Source organism: Zophobas morio, unplaced genomic scaffold (assembly GCF_036711695.1).
Source record: "Zophobas morio isolate AGI-343-1 ecotype UQ-CSIRO unplaced genomic scaffold, CSIRO_AGI_Zmor_V1 ptg000041l, whole genome shotgun sequence".
NCBI lineage: Eukaryota > Metazoa > Arthropoda > Insecta > Coleoptera > Tenebrionidae > Zophobas > Zophobas morio.
In genome coordinates this window covers 1,807,007-1,834,163 of record NW_026972146.1, presented here as the reverse complement: position 1 = coordinate 1,834,163, position 27,157 = coordinate 1,807,007, and the positions used below count along the sequence as shown (strand labels likewise).

General features: G+C 33.2%; 1 protein-coding gene across 12 annotated transcripts in view; it reads right to left on the bottom strand.

Moving 5' to 3' along the window:
• Window positions 1-27,157, bottom strand: part of LOC135141043 (protein shank) — a 184,103-nt gene that overhangs the window by 75,186 nt on the left and 81,760 nt on the right. Inside the window, exon 1 of one of the 12 annotated variants that reach the window (XM_064071877.1) lies at window positions 7,571-7,710. The exons of the other annotated variants lie outside the window; for them this stretch is intronic. The gene's annotated coding sequence lies outside the window, so the exon portion shown is untranslated. Of the gene's footprint in view, window positions 1-7,570; window positions 7,711-27,157 lie in introns of those variants that run through there. 12 annotated transcript variants of the gene reach the window in all.

Sequence of the window (27,157 nt, the reverse complement as noted above, 5' to 3'; positions counted from 1 at the left end):
GCGATATTTTAATTGTTCAATGTTCTAAATTTTAGATTTTTTAATTTTTCAGATCTTCAGTATTTGTATTTTTCAATTTTTCGAATTTTGACGTTGCCAAATTTTCAGTTTTCCGATTTCTCAATTAACCTATTATTGATTTTCCCAGTTCTCGACTTCTCAAAGTTTCGATTTTTCAGTTCTTCAATTCTTCTATTTTTAGACTTTGCTTTTTTGGATTGTGGATTTCTCAATTTTTCAATTTTTTAATTTCTCAATTTTTGAATTTTTCTTTCAGTTTTAGGATTTTTCGATATTTAGATTCTTCGACTTGTGGATTTTTCGACTTTTATTTTTTGGATTTTCAGTTTTTCATTTCTTAAACTTCAGTTTTTTAAATTTTTGGACTGTTTTATATTTCGATTTTCCGAATTTTTAAACTTTCGATTTTTCAATTTTTTGAAATCTCAATTTATGGAGATTTTTGATTGTTCAATATACCTGTTTTAAATAATAAGCCCATTATTTAAAAAGGAGCAAAAAAGTCATGTGAAGAACTACCGAGGGATCACCTTGCTAGGAGAACTACGTACAAAAAAAGGAATTGGAAGTGAATGTGGAAAAAAGAAAAATGGTGGTGTTTGGGTAGAAAGTAAGAAAGTAGAAGGAAGAGTGGGCATGGAGAGGGAAGAACATGGAACAGGTAAAAGAATTCCAGTACTTAGGATATACATTAAAGAGCTCAATTCAAGAAATGGTCCGAAAAGCGAGCAAAGTGATAGGAATAGTATGGGGAATAGGAGAGAAAAAATTTGGAGATGATTATAAGAGAAGAATGATGATGTTTGATAGTTTGATCAAAAGTGTATTTATGTACGGAGCTGAGATTTGGGGATGGAGGGAATATGAAGAAATAGAGAGAGTGCAAGAAAAATACTTGAAATGGACATTGGGATTGGAAAAGTATACGCCGGGGTATATAGTGAAAGAAGAAACAAAAAGGGAGAAAATGAGAGTGGAAGCGGGTAAAAGGGCGGCTGGATTTGAAGAGAAGTTTAGTGAGAGAGGTGATTATAAAATATTGCAAGAATGTTGGAAAGAAATAAGAAAGGAAGGGGGAAAACATGTTTGGAACGAAAGAGACAAGTATTATGAAGGAAAGGGATATGCATGTGAAGAAATAGAGAGAATGAGAGAAATGGGAAGGAGTATGAAAGAAGAACTGAGTGTAAGAGATAAGGATATAGATAAGCAAGAACGCAGGTCGAGAATATCGAAGTCTAGATATAATGCAGAGTATAGAAAAATAGTAAAGGATGAAGTACCAACGTACAGAGAGAGAGAGAGAGAGAGAGTATAAAGGAGAAAAGAATGATGGCGAGATTTAGGTGTGGAAATGAAAAGAAAGAGAATAATTTTTGGATGGATGAATATTTATTTTATTTTATTTATTTTTCTTGATTTATCTGTATTATGTAGATTAAGTTAATATGTACCCCTACTGGGAATCTTATTAAGCCTGTAAGCCAAATAATAAATTAATACTAAGTACTTTAACACATTTATGACGTTCGAACTTTTCGACATTTTTGCATTCCAAAAAAAAAAAAACGAAAAAAATCCCATTAATTTAGCCGTCACTGCCCTTTCAAGTCTCTTTTCATAGTGCATTAGCACATCTCCGTCATATCTTCCTCAATTCACCGTCATTCTGCGCTAATTGCATCGTTGCAACATGCACCGGTTACACTTTTATCTCCCATCTCATCCAAACAGCTGTTAACAATAAAGCGACAGTGCTCATATTTATCCAGCAAACAGCACACTGAATCCTACGTGTTAATTTCAAACCACATATTATGCTAACGGTAGATCCAACACAAAATTAGTTTTCGTTTTCTGTGCCTCACTGTACCTCGAGCGACAATACCTCGAATCCGGTACGATGCTTACAACCTAGATTCGTCCTGTCGGAATTACAAGGAAGTGTTAAAACGCGCTTTTAAAACACAATAGTGCGCGAATTAGCACGCTTTCTTTGTTCTTTGCCTCATAAATGTAACACGAGTGTTGTGATGGTTATGGTGTTCGGGTCCGAAAGTGGGCTGGAATTTTCGTTTTTCGTTCCACGGTTATGTAAAGCGAATGGTGATGACGAGTGTAATTAATGGTTTATTAGCGGTTGATTATTGCTTGTGATCGAACAAACAAACGGACGAGGTGTACTTTGATGGGGGAATTATGCGGGTTTTTGTGGGGGGAAATGGGTGCAAATGCGACTTTGTGCACTTGATTATGGATCAATAACATGCGAGATTTGACGGTGAAACTTGGTTGGAAGGAATTTTGTTTTCGTTTTATCGTTGAATCTTAAAAATTACGTAAATTATGAACAGGTCGTGAAATAATTGTTGTTTTGTAATTTGGTTCGGCGCTTGCGTGACCGGCGTTACAAGCTTTGGCAGATTTTGGTCGAGATTATTTGGAAACGGAAAACTATTAATATTGGGAAGTAAGCGGCAATTTTTGGTGAAGCCAATGCTTGTTTTCCACGAAATATGGATTTCCGAACTTCTGAGAAATATAATATTTTTAGTGTACTGATTTTATAATTTTTCTTTTTTTTTTAATGTGAAGTTTTTAAATTTATCAATGTTTCAATTTTTTCACTTTGCAATTTCTCGTTTTTTTAGTTATTCGATTTATCAATTTTTTCCAATTGTTTAGTTTTCGATTTTTAATTTTTCAATTTTTAGATTTTTCAACTGCCTCCAATCATTCAAAGGAAAAACTGAAAAATTGTAAAATTGGAAACTCAAAAATAAAAAAGCGAAAAAGTAGAACATGAAAATTTTGAAAAATATGAAAATAGACATTTTAATTATGGTTCTATAATAAATGATGGCTATTTTGATTGTTAATCAGAGTTGAAAAAATATTTTTAAGTTTTAATTACACTTTCTAGTTTCTAAAATTTTTTTTTCAATCTGAAATTTTCCAATTTTTCGATTGGCTATTTTCCAGTTTTTCATTGTTTAGATTTTTTAATTTTTTGTTGTCTCGATTTTGGATTTTCGTTTGCAATTTTTCTAGTTTTCGTTGAAATAATTCTGTAATATTTTTTGAACTTTCGCTTTTTCTTTTATTCGATTTTTACAATTTCCAATGTTGTTTTCATTTTTCGATCTTTCAGTTCTTTACAGTTTTGCTTACAATTTTGACGTTTTTTCCAAATTTCCTATTCGATTCTTTTTCTCCAATTTTTGGATTGCAATAAATTTTTCAGTTACTGGATAATTTTTCGGTTTTCAATTTTCCGGTTTTTGAACATTTAGATTTTCAATTTTTTTGTGTTTTCAATTTTGGTTTTTTCAGTTTATCTATTTTTCAGTTCTTCGTTTCTTCAATTTTTGATTTGCAGTTTTTCTAATTTTTATTTAAATATATAATAATATTTTTTTTAATTTTCACTTTTTCATTATTCGATTTTTGAAATTTCTTGAAATTTAATTTTTCATTTTTCGATGTGTCAATGTTTTACAATTTTGGAGTTTGCTTCGTTTTCTCTTTTTTCCAAATTTTCGACTCTAAATTTTTCAATTTTTGGATTTTCCATTTGTCGGTTCTTCAACATTTCAATTTTTAATTTTTTGTTTTCAATTTTAGATTTTTCAATTTTTCGTTTCTTTAATTTTTGATTTGCAATTTTTCTAGTTTTCATTTAAATATGTAATAATACTTTCTTACGTTTTCCCTTTTTCATTTAATCGATTTTTGCAATTTCTCGAAATTTAATTTTTCATTTTTCGATCTTTCAAGGTTTTACAATTTTGGCGTTTGTATAATTTTTCGATTTTCCAATTTTCCGATTCGATTTGTTTTCTCTTCTTTCCAATTTTTCGACTCTTGTAAATTTTTCAATTTTTGGATTTTTCTTTTACCCGGTTTTTCAACATTTCGGTTTTTAAGTTTTTGTTCTCAATTTTGGATTTTTCAGTTTCTCGATTTTTCAAATTTTCATTTCTTCAATTTTTAATTTACAATTTTTCTAATTTTCATTTAAATATGTAATATTTATTTTTAATTTTAACTTTTCCATTTATTCGATTTTTGCAACTTCTAGATATTTAATTTTCCATTTTTCGATCTTTCATTGTTACAATTTTGACGTTTGTATACTTTTTCGATTTTCCAATGTTCCAGTTCGATTCGTTTTCTTATTTCCAATTTTCCAATTTTTGGATTTTTCAATTTTCTGGTTTTTCAACATTTAGATTTTTTGTTTTCAATTATGGATTTTCCAGTTTTTCGATTTTTCAGTTTTTTTAGTTTTCATTTAAATATATTACATACATTTTTTAATTTTCGCTTTTTGCAATTTCCCGATATTTAATTTTTCATTTTTCGATCTTTCAATGTTAGTCTTGCTTTAAAATTTTGACGTTTGTATAATTTTCCGATTTTCCAATTTTTCGATTTAATAAATTTTTCAATTTTTCGTTTCTTCAATTTTTGATTCGAGATTTTTCCAGTTTTCATTTAAATATTTAATAATTATTTTTTAAAAGTTTCGCTTTTTGATTTATTCAATTTTTGCAACTTCTAGATGTTAAAATTTTTCATTTTTCGATTTTTCAAATTTCCGATTCTATTCGTTTTATCTTATTTCCAATTTTTCCATTCAATTTTTCAATTTTTCGGTTATCAATTTTCTGGTTTTTCAACATTGAGATTTTAAATTTTTTGTTTTTTTCAATTTTGGATTTTTCAATTTTTCGTTTCTTCAATTTCTTCGATTTGTATTTTTTCTATTTTGCTATTTCCCGTTTTTTCAGTTTTTCGATTTTTTAATTTTTTTCGGACTTTTTAGTTTTTCGATTTTTCACTTCTAGAACGAAAAAAAAAGGAAAAATTTGTAGAACTGAAAAATTGAAAATGAAAAAACGGAAGAATATAAAATGAAAACTTCGAAATTCAAAAAATTGGAAATCAAAAACTTGAAAAATTGGAGAAAAAAGAAATTAAAAACCGAAATATTAAAAATTGAGACACTGAAGAGTCGAAAAATGAAAAACTGTGATGACGAAAAACGGGAAAATTGAAAATTAAAGAAAATGAAAAACCGGAAAATTGTAATATCGAAAAATTGTCAAAGGTAAATAAATCCATTACAAAATTTTGTAATGACGTCATCTCCATTTTAACAAAATCACACAATAATTTGTCTCAATTATTATTTAAGGGATTTATTCGGCAAAATTTTAACATGACGTCATCACTTGTTGAAAGCGGATAAACGAATAAACGACATTTTTCAACATTTAAATTTTTAATTTTTTGTTCTTTCAATTTTGGATTTTTCAGTTTCTCGATTTTTCAATTTTTCGTTTCTTTAATTTTTGATTTACAATTTTTCCAATTTTCATTTACATCTGTCATAATAATTTTTTGAAATTTTCACTTTTTCATTTATTCGATTTTTGCAATTCCTTGAAATTTAATTTTTCATTCTTCAATCTTTCATTGTCAAAGTTCTGCTTTAAAATTTTGAAGTTTGTATAATTTTCCGATTTTCCGATTCGATTCGTTTTCTGTTCTTTCCAATTTTTAGATTCAATAAATTTTTAGATATTTAGTTCCTCGATTTTTAGTTTTTTCAATGTTTCAATTTTTCGTTTCTTCAGTTCGTCGATTTCCATTTGCATTTTTTCTATTTTGCGATGTCCCGTTTTTCAGTTTTTCGATTTTTCAACTTCTCCAATGAAAAACAAAAAGCAAAAATTGCAAAATTGTAAAATTGAAATATCAAAAATGAAAAAACGAAAAAGTATAAAATGCAAATTTTGAAAAATCTGAAAACTGAAAAAGCCAAAAATTAACCGTTATTTTGGTCAAAATGTAAGTTATAAAACATTTTGAGATTTAATTACCTTATCAGGAAAGGAAAAAATTCCCAACAAAAGCTCTTATTATGTAGCTACAAAATCAAGGGAGTGTGAAATGTTTCAATTTTTCGATTTACAATTATTCGGTTCTCAATTTTCTGGTTTTTCAACATTGAGATTTTTTGATTTTTTCTTTTTTCAATTTTAGATTTTTCAGTTTCTCGATTTTTAAATTTTTCATGTCTTCAGTTTTTGATTTGCAAATTTTTCTAGTTCTAATAATTTTTTATGATTTTCGCTATTCAATTTTACGATTTTAAATTGTTTCAATTTTTCGATCCAATTTTAACGTTTTTTTGCAATTTCTGGATATTTAATTTTTCATTTATCGATCTTTCAGTGTTGACAGTTTTGACGATTTTGCAGTTTTTCGATTTTCCAATTTTCAGTTTCTTGATTTTTCAATTTTTCAACTTCTCGAAAAAATGCAAAATTGTAAAATTGAACAATTAAAAATGAAAAAACGAAAGAGTATAATATGAAAACTTTGGAAAATCTAAAAATCGGAAATCAAGACTTGGAAAACTGAAGAAAAGAGAAATTTAAAAACCGAAAAATTGTCGAAGTTTTGTAATAACGTCATCACCATATTTTGTCTCAATTATTAATCAGCGGATTTATTCGGCAAAATTTTTAGATGACGTCAAGTTTTCGGAAATAAACGAATAAACGACATGCGACATATTATCTTATTTTATAAAATGGAAATAATGTTCACTGATGTAAATTTTCGAGATGACACCATCCTATTGACTGACAGACAGACAGACAGACAGACGGACTCTAGAGGTCATGAAACGTCAAGACAACATAAATGTGGCAAGTCGCCCGATGGATTCGATTACTATATTTCCTTGGCTTACGCTCAGGAAGTAAAAAGACGAAAGGATTGAATGTTTTGAAAGGAAACTGCAAAGAAAGGTAGATTAGATGACACTCAATAGAATTTAAATGGACTCCGGAACGGAAGCTCCGGGATCTAATTAGGAACAAAGGAGTGAACTGAGTGCGCTCTAGATTCTAGAAAGTGCGACAGAAGTGTCAATTTTTCATTTCGAGCACAAAGTGACGGAAAAAGTGCGAACGAATAGTGAGTGTTTAGATTGGAGTAATATTGCGATGTTCTAGAAAACGGGAAAGCAGTGCCCGGTGTGAAAACCTTCACCAATACAATTAAACCGATATAAGCATTCTCGTCGTCGTTAATAATTGTGTGAAGCAAATGAATAAACGAGTATAGAGCAACAAAGTGTTAATGAATTTTTAACTCCACATCGCAACAGTTCAAACATCGTCAATTTTAATAAATATTTCACCTCGTATTAGCTAACAAAAACCAACGAAACTGGCCATCCCCTCCCTCGCCGCCACCTCGCCCCATAAATAATTCAATCCAACCCATTTCGCCTTCCCGACAGCGCACACCTCGTACGCGCTGGTACCCGTCCATCCACCGGTACCACCTAGCCCGATAGCGACCCGACCGACTTCGCAATTCCCTGCAGCTCTGCATAGATAAGCCGCGCTGGTGGCTTTAAATCGATAAAACCAGCAATCAACCCTGACCTATTAGGGGTCGTTCACACGCCGAAAGCTCTCGGGGCCACAACAAACAACATCAGCATTCTCGGACAACAAAAACATACCCCAAGCGTGCTGCAGCGTATCCTCTCGCCCCGCATTCCGCACCCTCGGACCGACACCAGCTAGCACAATCGCGAGGCGCAGCCGAGCAACAATGGCAGCTGTGCTGCCATAGACCAAGTAAGCGCACCTACGCGGAAGGAGGCGGATGGCAACTGCCGGACGGCAGGACCCGTGTCGAGGGGTGGAAGGCGGCGTTGCCGGCTGGGGCGGCGGAGTAGCGGCACCGCGCGATGCGGGGCTGCGGCGCAGCCGCCCTCCGCCGCGCGACTGGATAATCGCGATTTAAACACGGTTTTTTGTTTTTGTGTATAAATAACCGGGGCGGGGGCGTCATTCGGTCAAATTCGAAGGGGTTTGTGAAAAATATAAAGCTTTGGGGGGTTAGCAGTGTTCGGTGTTGGTAAAGTCTGGAGTCGGCGGGGGCGGAATTCGCGTAGAGGAGGCAACAGGGCGTGAAAAGACGCAGGCGTTGCGTGGGCACGACTGACAGCTGATTGTTTCTTGGAGATGTGTGGAAAGCACATCCGTGGGAAATTGCGGATTAGGGGTTGTTGAGACGTTTCGAGAACGTTCGGGGGCGGTTTACATTATTAATGGAAAATTCGCGGAAAATTGCGGCGGAGTGATGGAGGGATTAAGGGGGATGGAATTTAATGGGTTTTTTATACTGGGCGTTTAGAGATGGCGCTTATGGCACTTGGGGGCTGTGGTGTCTTCGGGGGCGATTAATCGCGATTTTGTGCGGCTTGTTTCACATGGTTAATGCAAATGAGCGGATTAATCTAGTTAGCGTTTCAGTATGGTCAGGGCTATTATGTTACGCTTCAGGAAGTCAAAATAGACGCAGAGTTAAACGTAAACTCAATTAAAAATCCACCAGGGATAATAGTCTAAAGTCTAATAACACTCAATTTTTAAAACATTTCAAAATATGTATTTTTAGGAGGAAGTATGGAAAAATTGCGTTTTTGTGTCTAAAAATCACAACTCCACTCCAAGCGAGACAAGATATTTACGCCGCGACTACACCTAGTGACGCAATTTCTTTATACAACGAGCGGATCACGCAAAAAGCCGCAATTTATCTCCACCCGTGACGAGCAGGCTGCCCCTAATGACGCACTTATAATATATTTTCGAAGAAATGAAGCCGAAAATGAATTTTTAGGTCACCAAAATCTCCTTGGGTCGAAAAAAGTCCGAAATTTTCATTTGAGCAAGATTTTATATTTTATTCGCTTTGAAATTAATTTTTTTTAAACCTAAATTTGGATCAAATTCAAATGGGCGATTCTGTAAAAATTGTAGAAATTTTAGAACAAATAAAGCCGAAAATAAAATTTGAAATCAAAATCTACAATAAAATCTCTGGGTTATTTTCGAAGATGATCGAAAAAAAGTCCGAAATTTTCATTTCGAAAAATCGAACTTGGAAAATTTTCTCTAAAAGTCAGCAAACAATTCAGGGATTTAGATCTCGACGTGGTAATTCGAAAAACATAACATGTTTATGATTCCGGAGCAAGATTTCATATTTTATTCGCTTTGAAATTCAATTTTTTTTAAATCCTAAATATTGGTCAAATTCAAATGGGCGATTCTGGAAAAAGTGTAGAAATTTTAGAACAAACAAAGCTGAAAATAAAATTTGAAATCAAAATCTACAATAAATTGGGTAATTTTCGAAGATAAATGGAAAAAAGTCCGAAATTTTCATTTGAAAAAATTGAGCTTTTGAAAATTTTGTCTAAAATTCAGCAAATTCTGGGCTTTAGATCTAGACGTGGTACTTTAAAAAGTATAGCGTTTTCTAAAAAATGGTAGAAATTTTCTAAGAAATGAAGTCGAAAATAAAATTTGAAGTCATAATCTACAATAAAACCTCCTTGGGTAATTTTCAAAGATGATCGAAAAAAAGTCCGAAATTTTCATTTCGAAAAATCGAACTTGGAAAATTTTCTCTAAAACTCAGCAAACAATGAAGGGATTTAGATCTCGACGTGGTAATTCGAAAAACATAACATGTTTATGATTCCGGAGCAAGATTTCATATTTTATTCGCTTTGAAATTCATTTTTTTTTTAATCCTAAATATTGGTCAAATTCAAATGGGCGATTCTGGAAAAAGTGTAGAAATTTTAGAACAAATAAAGCTGAAAATAAAATTTGAAATCAAAATCTACAATAAATTGGGTAATTTTCGAAAACAATGGAAAAAACTCCGAAATTTTCATTTGAATTGAGCTTTTGAAAATTTTGTCTAAAATTCAGCAAATTCTGGGATTTAGATCTAGACGTGGTAATTTAAAAAGTACAGCGTGTTTATGGTTCCGGGGCAAAATTTCATAAATATTCGCTATGAAATTAAATTTTTCGAAAAATCCTAAAAGTTGCAATAAATGAAATAGAAAATTCTGGAAAGTCGTAGGAATATTCGCAGAAATGAATAAAAAAATAGAGACAAATGTGAAAAAATCAGCCTTGGAAAATTTTGTATAAAAATCAGCAAAAAATTATCAGGTATAGATTTTAACGCGCTAATTCGGAAAATATATCGTGCATATAGTTCCGGAGCAAAATTTTATAAATTTGTGCTTTGAAACTCAATTTAAAAAAAAGAATTGCCATAATTCAAATCGGCGATTCTGAAACAATTGTACGAATTTTCGGTGAAATGGATCCGAAAATAACTTTTGAGTTATCAACATCTGCACCAAAATTTTCGTAATTTTCAAAGAAAGTCGAAAAGAGTACGAAATTTTCATTTGGAAAAATTGATCTTGTCTAAAAATCAGCAAAAAATTTAAGGACGTTGTAATTCGAAAAACATGATGTGTTTATGATTCCAGAGCAAGATTTTATATTTTATTCGCATTGAAATGGTGGAAATTTTCTAAAAAATGGAGCCGAAAATAAAATTTGAAGTCAAAATCTACAATAAAACCTCCTTGGGTAATTTTCAAACATGATGGAAAAAAGTCCGAAATTTTCATTTGGAAAAATCGAACTTTGAAAATTTTGTCTAAAAATTAGCAAAAAGATTCTGGGATTAAGATCTAGACGTCCTAATTCAAAAAATATACCGTGTTTATGGTTGCGGGGGAAAATTCCATAAATATTCGTTATGAAATTAAATTTTTTGAAAAACCCTAAAAGTTGCAATAAATGAAATAGAAAATTCTGGAAAGTAGTAGGAATATTGGCAAAAATGAATCCGAAAATAACTTTCGGATGTTAAAATCTGCAACAAAATCCCGTTGGATAATTTTTGAAGATGGTGGAAAAAAGGTCGAAATTTTAAAAGAGAGCTGTGTGAAAAAATTAAGCCTTGTAAAAGTTTGTGTAAAAATCAGCAAAAAATTCTGGGGTATAGATTTCGACTCGCCAATTCGAAAAATATTGCATGTTTATGGATCCGGAGCAAGTTTTATAAATATTCGTTCCGAAATTCAACTTTTTTTTTTATTCCTAAAAATTTCAATAACTCAGGAATAAGAGAAATTTTCGATGAAATGAAGCTGAAAATAACTTTTGGAAGTCAAAATGTACAATAAAATTCCCTTGCGTAATTTTCGGAGACGATCGGTAAAAGTTCGAAATTTTCATATCGGGGGAGTCTGAAAAATTTGAGCTTTTGAAAATTTTGTCCAAAAATCAGCAAAAAAATCCGGCATATAGATCTTGACGTGCTGATTCTAAAAATATAGCATGTTTACGGTCACGGAGCAATATTTTCGAAATATTCAGAGCGAAATCCGAATTTTTCGAAAATTTTCCAAATTGCGATATTTCAATTGGCGATTCTGGAAAACCGGTTGGAGTTTAATAAAATTCGCAAAATCAAATCTTATAATTTTTTGAAAAATCTGGATTTTCTATTTACCTTCGATCAATTTTTTGACATTAGAATTTTTCGTCTTTCATTTTCAGTTTTTCAATTTTTCGATTTTTCAGTTTCTCGTACTTAATTTTTGTTTTTCATATTGCCGCTTTTTTGATTTTCATATTCTCGATTTCAGATCACAATTTTTCCTTTTTACAATTCCTTTATTTTTTCAATAATTCTTTCAATTTTATAATTTCAAAATTGAAAAATTGAATTATTAAAAATTGAAAACTGGTGAAATTCATTCTTCAGAGCCAATAACAACGAATGATGAAAACGAAATCATGATGGTGGGAGGGGCCCCATTTTACATTGTTGTGTCAAGTACTAGCCCCGCCCACCCACCCTTTGTTTTCTTACAGGGTATGTGATTTGCCAAAATTAGTTTTATCTTAGCATGTATTAGGCCCGCCCACCCGCCCTCTATCTTTTTGGAAGGAATGTGATTTGCCAAAATCAGTCTTATCAGGCAAGTACATACTAACAAAAAAATTAAAAATTAAAAAATTACAAATCGCAAAATTGAAGAAACGAAAAATCGCAAAATCCAAAAGTGAGTTATTGAAAATTGAGAACTCGAAAAATTGCAAATGGAAAAATTGCAAAATTTGAAGATTGAAACATACACAAGTTGGATAATCGAAAAACTGAAAACTTTAAAAATGAAAACTCGAAGAGTCACATCTTAAAAATGAAAAAACAAAAAAATGAAAAACTGAAAAAAAAATAAAGCTTGAGAAAAAATTAAATAAAATCGAAACACTGAAAAACCGAATAAGTGACAAAATAACGAAAATAAATAAAAGATAAAGATATTAAAATTTTAAATCAAAAGTTGGAAAATTGAAAATTTTGAACTTGAAAACTATAAACTTGAAAACTCGAAAAATTGCAAATCGAAAACTGAAGAGAAAAACTGAAAAACTGAAGAATTGAAAAATTCATTCAAAAAATCCAGGGCGGAGCTGAGTTTAAGTTAAAGAGTCTTGTAAGCAAGGATTAGCCCCGCCCAGCGACACCCTCTTTATTCCAGTGACTACTCTTAATATTATTCAATCTTATTTTGGCAAGTACTAGCCCCGCCCACCCACCCTCCATTTTGTTACAGGGTATGTGATTTGTCAAAATTAGTTTTATCTTAGCATGTACTAGGCCCGCCCACCCGCCCTCTATCTTTTTAAAGGGTATATGATTTTCCAAAATCAATCTTATCAGGCAAGTACCAACAAAAAAATTAAAATTTGAAAAATTACAATCGAAAAATTGAATTGAAAAATCCAAAAATTGAGAAATTAATAATTAAAAACTCGCAAAATTGCAAATGGAAAAGTTACAAAATCTGAAAAATGAAACATCCAAAAGTTGGAAAATCGAAAAACTGAAAAATTGAGGAAACGAGAAACTGAGAAAATTAAAATTGAAAAATTCAAGCAAAAAATCGAGTCAAGGGAAGTTCTGTCGAAATAATCTTCGACATCTTATTTTTCAATGATGCAATCCTTGGATAAACTTCGTAAGCTAAAATAATCCAGTAGTGCTCTAAAGGTCATGACACCTCGAGAACACATGAAAGTAGCCAGTCGCCCGATGGACTCGACTACAACACTTCCCGAGTCTACGTTCGGTAAATAAAAATCCTAAAAACTCCCATAATTCTGGAAAGTGGTAGCAATGTTCGATAAAATTCCCTTAGGTAATTTTGAAGATGGTCGAAAAAAGTTCGAAATTTGCTTGAGCTTTTGAAAATGTTGCCTAAAAATTGGCAAGAATTCTGGATCAAGCACGGTTTTATAAATATTCGCGTTGAAATACATTTTTTTTTAATCAACAAAATTGCCATAATTCAAATGTACGATTTTGGAAAAACGATAGGAATTTCCGAAAAAATGAAACCAAAAATAACTTTTGCGCTCAAAATCTACAATCAAATCTCATTTGGTAATTTCAGAAGATGATTGAAAAAAGGTCGAAATTTTCTTAAAATGTGAAATAATTGAGCTTTTCGAAATTTTGTCCACAAGAAAACATAGCGAGTTTCCAAGATTTTATATTTTATTGGCTTTGAAATTTTTTTTTTTTGTTCTGAATATTGCCCCAATTCAAATGGGAATTCTGGAAAAAAGGTAGAAGTTTTTGAAGAAATGAATTCGAAAATAAAATTTGAACTCAAAATCTACAATAAAATCTCCTTGAGTAATTTTCGAAGATACCGAAAAAAGTCCGAAATTTTATTTGGAAAAATTGAACTTTTGAAAATTTTGTCTGAAAATCAGGAAAAAACTCTGTACATAGTCCTAGAGCAAGATTTTATAAATATTTGCTCTGAAACTCAATTTTGAAAAAAATCCAAGAACTACCATAATTCAAATGGAAATTCTTCTGGAAAATGGTAGTAATGTTCGAAGAAATGAAAAAGCCGAAAACGACTTTTGGAGGTCAAAATGTCCAATAAAATCCCTTTACGAAAATTTCTAAGATAGTCGAAATTTTCATAAATGAGGAGCCTGAAAAAATTGAGCTTTTGAAAAAGTTGTCTAAAAATCGGAAAAAAATTCTGGCTTATAGATCTCAAGGTGCTAATTCGAAAAAATATAACCTGTTTATATTTTCAGGACCAAGATTCCAAAATCTACAAGAAAATGTATTTTGTTAAATTTCGAAAATTTGACAAATTTCATTTTTGAAAAAAAAAGTCTATAAAGTTCACCAGACCAGACCAGACTTGATGTTTGCTGACCTGACTAGACTAGACCGGACTTTTCCAGACCTGACCAAACTCTCTGGTGTTTCTACATTTGTTCTCTATTGACTCGAATCTGGGCCTACTGGTTCACTCTCCTAGTCCTGCCCTGCCTCGACCCTCGCCATCGTTGACCTCTCCGTCAGCACATCCGATGCAGTGTCAAGGTGCTAGAATTTCTTTCCGATAACAGATAGCCGGTGTCACTTTCCATGAATTTTCCTCCTCGTCGCCTCTTATCAGTCCCATATCTGGTTGCAGCCGCCGCCATCACATTTCCTCTTCGCCAGCAATTTTACCAATGACGTCACATCAACGAGGAAATGCGCTAAAAAGTCACGAATCCAGAAGTAAGATTACAACCTGCGATACCTCCATAATGATTTACAACAACCGTTCCTTGATGAAACCGTTCATGTCTTATCATGTATCAATCCCTATCCTTCGACGATGGTACGAGCATGCTCGCACATAAATCACCGTTAGCCGGCTCTATCATCACGTCTTCATTAATGATATATTTAAATTGGCGGCGACGTGTGCTATCTATTCTCCCTCAAATTGCGTTTTGATTGAATTAATTGGAGATCGCTTGGTCGACCGATTATTGCTGGGTCCGTTTCGCATATTTCACCCAAGAGGTTGTTATTTCTGTCCTTGGTGTCTTCGTCTCGTTATTAATCGCCGAAAGTAAAAACGGACCTCGAATTGGCCCTAATTGCTGGACTTATCGACCTCCCACTTGCCCAGTTTAACGATCCCATCAATTCTTTTCAATTGCTTTCGGTGTCTTTACACTGAAAACTGCCAATTGGCTTTATTTACGAGTCATTCGCACCGTAACTTTTATCTCGTCGGAGGTATTTATATGTTTATTGTCGCGGGTTTATCGGTTTTCTTATTAATTTATGGCCGGTGGGCTAGACAGGCAACGGATTCTAAAACAATCAGTCGACAGCTTCCACTGGGCGATTTTTTATTTTTATCACTTGGCAATCGATAATTGTAAGAGTTGCGCCACCTTTGACATTTTTCGATTCCTGATTTCCTCTAATCGCATTTTTGGACCGAATTACGGATTCGAGATCGGAGATAAGAGGAACTAAACTTGCAGTGTAGGAGGGAAATTATGCCGAATTATCGAAAAGTGGACGGCCATGGGAAGAATGTAATTAATTTGGAATTAAAAATAGTCGTAACTGTTTCGGTTGGAGTGAATAAATCGTGAATTATAATAATGTAGCGGTCGGAAACGAAAATAACAAAAATAACGAATGCGGGCTTATTTAACAGTTCATCAATCAAGTCGGGTTTATTGGAACGATTCGGGTTTTCATGGTGGGCAATGTAACGTTAGGGAATTATTCGCGCGAGCGCCATCTGGGAGAGAAGACCCCGTTATGGTGGCATTTGGCGGAATGAGTGAGCTTAGAAAGGCAGATTTTTGACATTTCATCTTCCTATTTAAAAAAATTGTATAATTTTTTCTGCTAGTCGTATTATTTCTGCATTGTTTTTCTAAAATTGCAAAATGTTATATTTTTCGAATTAGCACTTCGAGATCTAATTCCATATTTTTTTTGCGGATTTTTAGGCAAAATTTTTGAAAGCTCAATTTTTTCACACTCACCCCTTATGAAAATTTCAACCCTTTTTCGAGCATCTTATTGTAGATCAGAAAAGTTATTTTATTTTTTCGAATTAGCACTTGGAACACAATATGCCGCAATTTTTTGATAATTTTTGGACAACATTTTCAAAAGCTCAATTTTTCAGGCTCTCCTTTATTTCGACCTTCTTTGAAAATTTCGCAGAGATTTTAGTTTTGATTTTGACCAAAAAAGTCATTTTCGGTTTCATTTCTTCGAATATTTCACCATTTTCCAGAAGTGCCCATTTGAATTATGGTAGTTTCAGGATTTTTTTTAAATTGAGTTTCAGAGCAAATATTTATAAAATCTTGCTCTGGAATATACGCACGCTATATTTTTCGAATTGGCACGTCGAGATCTTTGTGCCAGAATTTTTTCCTGATTTTCAAAAGCTCAATTTTTTCAGTTTCTTCTTCGACCATCTTCCAAAATATTCCGAGGAGATTTTATTGCAAATTTTGACTTCCAAAAGTTATTTTCAGCTTCATTTCTTCGAAACTTCCTATTATTTTTCTAGGATCGCCTTAATTTCAATTTTCCAGTTTTTGATTTTTTCAATTTTTATATTTTTAAATTTTTCGGTTTTTATTTTCGTTATTTTTTCACTGATTCGATTTTTCAGTGTTTCAATTTAATTTTTTGTTTTTTCAATTTAAATTTTCTGTTTCTCGTTTCCTCACTTTTTGGATTTTTCAATTTTTAATTTTTTTGTTAGTAGTTGCCTGATTAGACCAGATCACACTAAAAAGATGGAGGGCGGATGGGCGGGCCTAGTACATGCTAAGATAAAAATAATTTTGGCAAATCACATACCCTGTAAGAAAAGAGAGGGTGGGTGGGCGGGGCTAGTACTTGTCAAGATAAAATTGAATAATATTAAGAGTAGTCACTGGAATTAAGAGAGGGCCGCTAAGCGGAGCTACTCCTTGCTTACAAGACTTTAACTTAAACTCAGCTCCGCCCTCGATTTTTTGAATGAATTTTTCAATTCTTCAGTTTTTCATTTTTTTTTCTTCAGTTTTCGATTTGCAACTTTTCGAATTTTCAAGTTCAAAATTTTCAATTTTCCAACTTTTGATTTAAAATTGTAAAATCTTTCAGTTTTTTATTTTGATAAGACTGATTTTGGCAAATCACATTCCTTCAAAAAAGATGAGGGTGGGTGGGCGGGCCTAATACATGCGAAGGTATAACTAATTTTGGCAAATCACAAACCCTGTAAGAAAACAAAGGGTGGGTGGGCCGTGCTAGTACTTGATACAACAAAGTAAAAAGGGGCCCCTCCCACCCATCCTTGTTTCGTTTTCATCATACGTTGTCATTGCCTCTGAAGAAAGAATTTCACCAGTTTTCAATTTTTAATCATTCAATTTTTCAAAAAAGGTAAAATTGTGATCTGAAATCGAGAATATGAAAAACAAAAATTAAGAACGAGAAACTGAAAAATCGAAAAATTGAAAAACTGAAAATGAAAAAACGAAAAATAGTGACACCGAAAATTTAAAATCGAACAAAAAGAAAAACGAAAAATTGTAATATCAAAAAATCAAGTTAATAGGAAAAGATCCAGATTTTTCAAAAAATTATAAGATTTGCTTTCGCCAATTTTATTACTTCCCGAGCGTAAGCTAAGGAAGTATAGTTATCGAGTCCATCATTTTAATTTCGAAAAATGAACAAACCGATAATTATCGATTATAATCGAACATTCCAAATATCAAAAAATGGTTTACTCAAATATTCGAATAATCGAAAATCAAGAAATCGGAAATCGAAAAAACAAAAACTCGGGAAATCGTGATGCTGATCTAAATTTTGAAAAATCGAAATATTGAAAAACCAAATATCGAAAAGTGGAAAGAGTGAAAATTCGAGTATCGCAAATCGAAAATTAGAAAAATTGTAAAAACCAAAAAGTCCATTAGTCAAATATTCGAAACAAATATTGAAAAATCGAAATATCAAAAACCCAAATATCGAAAAGTAGAAAGATTCGAGTATTAAAAATCGAAAAATCGGATGTCCAAAAATAGACATTTCGAAATCGAAAAATCGAAAATCGTAAGATTCGAAAATCGAAAACCGACAAATCTTAAAACACAAACTCAAGGAATCGAGAATCGAATGATCCAAAATTCGATACGCCAAAATGTCGAAAACTGAAAAACTGACAAAATTCGAGTTTCGAAAGTCGAAAAAGTAAAAAAAATTGAAAATAGAAGAACTGAAGAATGGAAAAGATTAAAAATCAAAAATTCAAAAAATCAAAAACGAAAATTCCAAAAATGGAAAATTTTTAAGTCCGACGAAGAAACAAATTGAAAAATCGAACACGTATTTGGAAAAACGAAAATTCGAAAAATCGGAAAACCGAAAATTCGAAAATTAACAAAAAACAAAAATTTGAAATATCGAAAGTTGAGTCTAAAATCGAAAAAGGAAAAAATTGAAAAATCGAGAAATCAAAATTTCGACAAATCCAAGAATCGAAATATTGAAAAAACGAATGTGTACCGAAAGTAGAAAAATCGAAATTTCTAAAATCGAAAATCGAAGTAGAAAAATAAAAAAATCGAAAAATCGAAAATCAAAAAATGTATAATCGAAAAAACAAGAACAAAAGCCCGAAAAATCGAGAATCTCTGATCTAAAATTTGAAACTTCGAAATTTAAAAAAACGAAAAATCGAAAAAGTTGAAAGATTGAAAATTCGAGTGTAGAAAATCGAGAATTCGAAACATCGACAAATCGACGAATTATAATAATAATAATAATATATTTATTTATCCAGCAGACTAATATATAGTCCATAGTGGATACAACCACAGGAACAATATTAAATTTACAATATTTGCCACTTTTATGTTTTTTCGACGCTTCATGACCCCCAGAGTAGCAAAAAAGTAGTCTCCCGTTTCCGTCCGTCCGTCTGTCTGTATCCATTTTTATTAGACACGTAATCTCCGAAACTGCTGGACCGATTGTTGTCAACTTTGGGATACCTATATGTTAGAAAATCATATAGATGGTTAAATGCTAGCCAAAATTAGGCTAATCATCCCCACCAACAATTTAATGACGTCATCTCAATGAACCGTATTTTAAAATGAGTTGAGTGTTACGACAACAGGAAAGAAACATGTTGTCAGTTCCTTGTTGGGAAAAGAAGACTTCGTATTGTTACGATTGACGGACGAATAATAAATCGGGTGTTGGTAAAACTCAAAAAAATTTATTTCTTCAGGTCGAATTACAACACTATCTATTGCGACGAATATGTACAGAAATTATTCCGGCGCTCTCGACTGTCTTCACTGGATGATTGAATCCATTACCTACGGTCGCCTCTCTTTAAACCCATAGTCTCTGATCGAGATCCTTCACGAACATCCATCGCGACTCCGCTTCGAGACTCCCCTGGACGCCGCTTCGAGACGCTCCAGACCTGTCTTTATGCGCCCGCCTCTCGGCCGTCAACAGCGATGATTCACCCATCAGCGCCGTGCGTACGTCCAGAAGGCTCTCGACCGCCATAGGCGTCGTACTGGGGCGGCGTAAGGGTGTATTTCGTAACAGTATATTAAGAAAAAAATGGACAAAATATATTTTTCATCGTGAGCTGAAGGGCGGAGTTTAATTGCAAAATCTTCATTTCTCTACAAGAAATTACCATATGAAATATGTTTTTAAAAGGGTAGAATTTTTTAGAGAAATATTGATGTTACAATGAAACTCCGCCTTTAAAAATTCATCACAATTGAAATTCGGGCGGGTGGGTGGGGTTTACTTTTTTTTTGTTTTTAATAATATATAGAATTTTCTTTCAACAACAGAATAGTTAAACATGTTGTCAGTTTTTTGTTGGGAAAAGAAGACTTCGTATATTAAGAAAAAATGGACAAAATATAAGCCCCGCCCACCCACCCTTTCTCGATTGTGATGAATGCTTTATTCATACTGAGCTGAAGGGCGGAATTAATTAGCAAAATCGCGCACATCTTTACAAAAAATTTCCATAAAATATGTTTTGGAAAGGGTAGACTTTTTTAGAGAAATATTGATGTAAAAACATATTTCATATGATAATTTCTTGTAGAGCAATGAGGATTCTGCAATTAAACTCCGCCCTTTGGTCTGATTAGGAATGAAAAAATCATCACGAGGGGCGGGCGGGGCTTAATTTTTGATTTTTTTTTTTTTAATACAAAGAGTTTTCTTTCAATAACAGAATAGTTAAACATGTTGTCAGTTTTTTGTTGGGAAAAGAAGACTCCGTATATTAAGATAAACTGGACAAAATATAAGCCCCGCCCACCCACCCCTTCTCAATTGTGATGAATGCTTTATTCATCGTGAGCTTAAGGGCGGAGTTTAGTTGCAAAATCCTCATTTCTCTACAAGAAATTACCATACCAAATATGTTTTTGAAAGGGTAGAATTTTTTAGAGAAATATTGATGTTAAAATTAAACTCCGCCTTTAAAAATTCATCACAATTGAAATCCGGGCGGGTGGGTGGGGCTTCCTTTTTTTTTGTTTTTTTTAATATATAGAGTTTTCTTTCAACAACAGGATAGTTAAACATGTTTTCAGTTTCTTGTTGGAAAAGAAGACTTCGTATATTAACAAAAAATGGACCAAATATAAGCCCCGCCCACCCACCCTTTCTCAATTGTGACGAATGCTTTATTCATCGTGAGTAGAAGGGCGGAGTTTAGTTGCAAAATCCTCCTTTCTCTACAAGAAATAACCATCTGAAATATGTTTTTAAAAGGGTAGAATTTTTTGGAAAAATATTGATGTAACAATTAAACTCCGCCTTTAAAAACTCGTCACAATTGAAATCCGGGCGGGTGGGCGGGGCTTACTTTTTTTTGTTTTTTTAATATATTTTGTTTTCAACAACAGGATAGTTAAACATGTTGTCAATTTCTTATTGGGAAAACAAGACTTTTTATATTAAGAAAAAATGGACAAAATATAAGCCCCGCCCACCCAGCCCTTCTCAATTGTGATGGATGCTTTATTCATCGTGAGCTTAAGGGCGGAGTTTAGTTGCAAAATCCTCATTTCTCTACAAGAAATTATCATACCAAATATGTTTTTGAAAGGGTAGAATTTTTTAGAGAAATATTGATGTTAAAATTAAACTCCGCCTTTAAAAATTCATCACAATTGAAATCCGGGCGGGTGGGTGGGGCTTACTTTTTTTTTGTTTTTTTAATATATAGTTTTCTTTCAACAACAGGATAGTTAAACATGTTTTCAGTTTCTTGTTGGAAAAGAAGACTTCGTATATTAACAAAAAATGGACCAAATATAAGCCCCGCCCACCCACCCTTTCTCAATTGTGACGAATGCTTTATTCATCGTGAGTAGAAGGGCGGAGTTTAGTTGCAAAATCCTCCTTTCTCTACAAGAAATAACCATCTGAAATATGTTTTTAAAAGGGTAGAATTTTTTGGAAAAATATTGATGTAACAATTAAACTCCGCCTTTAAAAACTCGTCACAATTGAAATCCGGGTGGGTGGGTGGGGCTTATTTTTTTTGTTTTTTAAATATATATAGTTTTCTTTCATTAACAGGATAGTTAAACATGTTTTCAGTTTCTTGTTGGGAAAAGAAGACTTCATACTTTAAGAAAAAATAGACAAATTATAAGCCCCGCCCACCCACCCCTTCTCAATTGTGATGAATATTTTATTCATCATGAGCTGAAGGGCGGAGTTTAGTTGCAAAATCCTTCATTTCTCCACAAGAAATAACCATCTGAAATAGATTTTTAAAAGGGTAGAATTTTTTAGAGAAATATTGATGTTACACATAATCTCCGCCTTTAAAAACTCATCACAATTGAAATCCGGGCGGGTGGGCGGGGCTTACTTTTTTTTGTTTTTTTAATATATTTTGTTTTCAACAACAGGATAGTTAAACATGTTGTCAATTTCTTATTGGGAAAACAAGACTTTTTATATTAAGAAAAAATGGACAAAATATAAGCCCCGCCCACCCACCTCTTCTCAATTGTGATGAATGCTTTATTCATCGTGAGCGGACGGGCGGAGTTTAACTGCAAAATCTTCATTTCTCTACAGGAAATTACCATATGAAATATTTTTTAAAAAGGGTAGAATTTTTTAGAGAAATTTTGATGTAACAATGAAAAAGTCATCACAATTGAAATCGGGGCGGGCAGGTGGGGCTTAATCTTTTTTCTGATACATACTTTTCTTTCAACAATTTTCTGCCGCAAACAAGAAAATGAAAAACTGGAAAATCTAAAAATTGAAAATTAAAAATTGAAAACTCGAGAAACTTAAAATCGAAAAACTGCAAAATCTAAAAATTTAATGAGTTACATACAGGAAAATTGAAGAAAGAAAAAAGAAAACTTGAAAAATTGCAAACCGAAAAATTGGAAAAAATTCGAAATCGAAAAATCAAAAAATTTTAAAATCGGAACACTGAAATATTGTAAAAATTAAGAAAATAAAAAACTGAAACGAAAAATTGCACACTTTTTCAGACCTGACCGGAGTAAACCTGACATTTTCTGACCTGACTAGATTAGACCAGATTTTTTTTTAGACACAAGAAAACGAAAAAGAGAATCACCGGTTTTCTGCTTCGACTAGTGCTCATAAGGAAAGATTTAGGTTATCGGTGTCATCAAATATGGTATTATGTATTCAATCTTGGCAACGATAGTGTCTCAGTGTACATATATGATGAATTGGTTGCCAAAAAAGGCCAAAACGAAGTCGTGTCATTGTTATTTCGTTATATAACAAAGGTCCTTGATATTATACCCAAACCTTAATTGTTTTAAATAATGGATGCCCTGTCAGAACACAAACCACGTAATGATGAATTTACATTAGTGCGGTTTCACTGTCTTACAGATTTCGCTGTAACCTTTAAACGCCCAGCAGCAAGAACTGAAAAAACCTCAGCTATGTGATAAAGTTGTTTACGGAGATAATCAACGGAGTCATGATTATTATTAAAAAAAAATGCGCCCCACACCCTCGACGCTCCGTCACTATTTAAATGAACATCCCGCATTTAATAAGCAACCTACATAACTCCCAACTAACCGCACCACCGCTAAACAGTTTCGTTTGAAATTCCTCTAATTTATGCTGTGTACACCTTCGTTTCGTACGACCATACGAGATAATATAATACATGAATTTATAGCCGCAGTCCGCGACGGCGGCGCGGATTGTGTTGGAAGTATACGAGAGTCCATTTTTATGGACCGCTTTCTTGCTTTCACAGGCGAGCATGTAATTGTCTGTTGTGTAATTACCCGGCTCGTTCAGGTTTTGTTTCGGGAATTCATCAACTCCGGACCGTAATTGCTTTCTCGAGGGTACCGCCACTCCCAAAATTGCGCACTTTCGACAACCCTCTTGACACTTCTTTGGTTTCGCGATATTTCCAGGGGACAGCGATAAAATTGGTGCTAAAACCACTACAGTCGTCTCCCGCCACTTGACAATCGGAAGAGCGAAGCCGGATAGTCCGGGCGCTGAAAAAACGGAAGTTTCCGGGTTCGCGCTCCGGTCGCGTGATTGCTGCCAGTAAATCGGCTTTGAGGTCCTCAGGAAGCATTCGTATCTTGTCTAGCACATGCTTTATTAACTTGTTGAGTTGGGTGTGGTCTGCATATTGCATAGTGACCGGCGTTATCGCCACCTCCTCGAGGCTCGGCTCCAAGAAATCGGAATGTGCTGTGTTTGCTGCGGGATAGTGGAGTGCTACCGACGTCCACGGTTCTTGCCATCCGAGACGATAAGAGACGCCAGCTAGGCACATTAGACGTGCACACGGCGGCGGATGGGGACACCGGGTCGGGGGCGGCGAGGTTCAGCGAGATTGGACGTTAACCGCCGCAACGTGGCTTGTTGTCGGTTTAATCAAAATCTGAAGGTCATGATGCGATGGAAAGTTTGGGGATGTTGGAAGTTGGGAAGCCGCGCGAAATTTCGTGGAAAATTAGCTAATTAATTTCGGTTGCGATTATAAAAAGAGGAAACGTTTTACGGTGATGACTTGAACGTTACGTTTGTTTGGGGGAAAAGAGAATTAATAAACAGTCAAAAAAATACGTCCGTTCGCTTCCACAGGTTGTCTGGAATAATAAAAATGAAATTTCGAGCTTGAATTGAAATTTCAGTGTTAGGAGTGCTCATTTCATTTGGTATTATCGTAAATTTCTACTATCGGGTTTTTTCACCAGGAAGAGAACCTTGAAATTCATTTCTGACTCATTTTATTATTTAAAAGTTTAAAGAGTTGAATAAACATTACATAACCCTTCATGGACGAAACTTTTTCAGTTTCAGAAACCTTTAAGGACGGTGGTTCGATTAAAAAAAGGCAAGAGTTGGCGCTGATTTTTTGTAAACATTATGAAATACAACTTAAGCTAGATTGTCTGTATTCAGAAAGGGGTGGGTGGAAATTGGAAAATTCCAGAGAGCTCGTACCCAATTCCCACCCGCCCTTATCACGTGACTCCCAGATTCTTTCAAATAAAAAATAAATTTGAAAAACAAACACAACACTTTGCAATTTTCCGAGTTTTCAATTTTTAATTTCTCACTTTTTGGATTTTTCAAATTTTTCGATTTGTAATTTTTCAATTTTTAATTTTTTTGTTAGTACTTGCCTGACAAGACTGATTTTGGCAAATCACATATGTACCTCTAAAAAGATGCAGGGCGGGTGGGCGGGCCTAGTACCTGCTAAGATAAAAATAATTTTGGCAAATCACATACCCTGTAAGAAAAGAGAGGGTGGGTGGGCGGGGCTAGTACTTGCAAAGATTAGATTGAATAATATTAAGAGTAGTCAATGAAATAAAGAGGCGGTCGCTGGGCGGAGCTACTCCTTGCTTACAAGACTCTTTAACTTAAACTCAGCTCCGCCCTCGATTTTTTGAATTAATTTTTTCAATTCTTCAGTTTTTCATTTTTTTTTGTCTTCAGTTTTCGATTTGCAATTTTTCGAGTTCTCAAGTTGAAAGTTAAAAATTTCAAAATTTTCAATTTTCCAACTTTTGATTTAAAATTTTAAAATCTTTCGGTTATTTGTTTTCGTTATTTTTTCACCTATTCGGTTTTTCAGTGTTTCGATTTTTTTTTCAATTGTTTTTCTTTTTTCTTTTTCAGTTTTTCATTTTTTTGTTTTTTCATTTTTAAGATATGTGACTCTTCGAGTTTTCACTTTTAAATTTTTCAGTTTTTGGATTTTTCAATTTTTCGTTTCTTGAATTTTTCGATTTGTAATTTTTTGTTAGTACTTGCCCGATAAGATTGATTTTGGCAAATCACATTCCTTCCAAAAAGATAGAGGGCGGGTGGGCGGGCCCAATACATGCCAAGATAAAACTAATTTTGGCAAATCACATACCCTGTGAGAAAACAAAGGGTGGGTGGGCGGGGCTAGTACTTGACATAACAAAGTAAAATGAGGCCCCTCCCACCCATCCTAATTTCGTTTTCATCATTCGTTGTTATTGGCTCTGGAGAAAGAATTTCACCAGTTTTCAATTTTTAATCATTAAATTTTTTAAATTTGAAATAATAAAATCGAAAGAATTATTGAGAAAATAAAGGAATTGTAAAAATGAAAAATTGTGATCTGAAATCGAGAATATGAAAATAAAAAAATCGGCAATATGAAAAACAAAAATTAAGAACGAGAAACTGAAAAATCGAAAAATTGAAAAACTGAAAATGCAAAACGAAAAATAGTGACATGGAAAATTTAAAATCGAAGCTGATATTTAGACAAAGTTTAATTTTTCCAAATGAAAATTTCTGACTTTTTCCGACCTTCTTCGAAAATTGCCCAAGGAGATTTTGGTGACCTCAAAATTCATTCTTTAAAATTTTTTCAAAATCAGAACAAAAAGGGACCCCGAGATTCTTTCAAACCACTTCAAAATCAAAACGAGCGGACCCCCAAGATTTTTCAAACTTCTTCAAAATCAAAACATAAGGGGGCCCGAGATTCTTTCAAACTTTTTCAAAGTCAAAACAAAAGGAGACCCGAGATTCTTTCAAATTTCTTCAAAATCAGAATTAAAGGGAACCCCGAGATTCTTTCAAACTTCTTCAAAATTGAAACAAAAGGCGACCCCGAGATTCTTTCAAACTTCTTCAAAATCAGAACAAAAAAGGACCCGGAGATTCTTTCAAACTTCTTCATAATTAAAACAAAAGCGGACCCGAGATTCTTTCAAACTTCTTCAAAATTAAAACAAAAGCGAACCCCTGAGATTCTTTCAAACTTCTTCCAAATCAAAACAAAAATGGACCTCGGGATTCTTTCAAACTTCTTCAAAATCATAATAAAAGGAAACCTCGAGATTCTTTCAAACTTCTTGAAAATTAAAACAAAGGGGACCCGAGATTCTTTTAAATTTCTTCAAAATCAAAACAAAAAGGGACCCCGGGATTCTTTCAAACTTCTTCAAAATCTGAATAAAAGGGACCCCGAGATTCTTACAAATTTCTTCAAAATAAAACAAAAGTGGACCCGAGATTCTTTAAAAATTCTTCAAAATCATAATAAAAGGAAACCCCGACATTCTTTCAAACTTCTTCAAAATCAAAACAAAAGGGAACCCCGAGACTCTTTCAAACTTATTCAAAATCAAAACAGAAGTGGACTCCGAGAATCTTTCAAACTTCTTCAAAATCAGAATAAAAGGAACCCCGAGATTCTTTCAAACTTCTTCAAAATTAAAACAAATGCGGAGCCCCGAGTTTCTTTCAAACTTCTTCAAAATCATAATAAAAGGGAACCCCGAGATTCTTTCAAACTTCTTCAAAATCAAAACAAAAGGGGACCCGAGATCCTTTGATACCACTTCAAAAATAAAACAAAAGGGGACCCGAGATTCTTTCAAACTTCTTCAAAAAAAATCAATACAAAAGGGGACCCGAGATCCTTTCAAACTTCTTCAAAACCAAAACAGGTTCCAGAGATTCTTTCAACCTACTTCAAAAACCAAAAAAAAGAAGTCCCTGAAATTGTTTCAAACTAGTTAAAATACAAAATAAAAGAGTCTCCGAAATTCTATGAAACTATTTAAAAAAAAAAAAAAAACTCAAGGGGTCTCCGAGATTGTTTAAAATTAGACACTTCAAAAATCAGAAAAAAGGGGTTCCCGAGATTCTTTTAAACTACTTCAAACCAAAATAAAGGTGTCCAGAAATTTTATCAGACTACTTTAAAAATAAAGCTCAATGAATCCCCAAGACCATAATAAATTACTTACTTCAAAAACAA